The sequence below is a fragment of the Haliaeetus leucocephalus genome, unplaced genomic scaffold (assembly GCF_000737465.1).
Source record: "Haliaeetus leucocephalus isolate CR32 unplaced genomic scaffold, Haliaeetus_leucocephalus-4.0 Scaffold262, whole genome shotgun sequence".
Lineage (NCBI taxonomy): Eukaryota > Metazoa > Chordata > Aves > Accipitriformes > Accipitridae > Haliaeetus > Haliaeetus leucocephalus.
The window spans coordinates 9,749,508-9,750,366 of record NW_010972698.1 but is presented as its reverse complement, the minus strand read 5'-3'; positions in this window follow the sequence as shown (position 1 = coordinate 9,750,366).

Genomic DNA, 859 nt, shown 5'->3' with positions numbered 1-859 from the left:
AAGAACGCCTTACGGATTCTGCAGGCAGGATCCCTGCCTGCTGTCTAGCTGCAGCACTGTTCGTTAGGTAGATATTGTCTTCTAATTATTACTAAAATGGATATCTTTACGAAAACGCAGCTATCCAGCTCAGGTTTAGAAACGGCTTTTAAAGGCTCTTATTCAGTAACTTTTCCTGTAATTAGGTATGGCCGATTTTTCCCTTTCCTTAAAAGCAGCTCAGCCTCACTTGGTTATAACAAACTCTTGTCCAGGTAGAAACAATAAATAGTCTGATAGCTTCGGAAGCACTTCAAATCAATATTCACATGTCATATTTTTGAAAGCTTCAGAATGAAACGTGAAAGGAATACAAAAGCTGTGTAAAAATGAGGCAGAACACAATGTGGAAAAACCCCGTGTCTGAGTGACTGAACAAGCTCCATTTTGTTCTCCTCTGCTTAATTAAGGGAGATATCCTTACGCTACGCCTGCATTGGTACCGCTCATGCTGCATTCCAGTGCCACGGAATAGTCGGGCAGGTTCCTCTGCATCCCAGGATTAAAGCCGAGTGCAGAAAGCTGCAGTGGAAGGTGGGTGTCCAGGAGTACGGCGTCAGCGCGGCGTTTGCTGAAGACTTCATGTGCCCGTGTTCTTCAAGGCAGCATGTAAATGAACAGTCAGATCCCTGTGGGGAAACTTAGTGTTTCTCCAAATACTGCTGCTGAGACCTTTTTGCTCAGTGCATTATTGCAGCTGATGCCACAAACATAATTGCAGATGGCCTACTAAGGAGGATACAGCTTTTCCAGTTAGTGTTTTTGGCCTTTAAAAAGGCTGTTAACTAGAGAGCTGGGCAGCGTAAAAGCAGTAATTTGA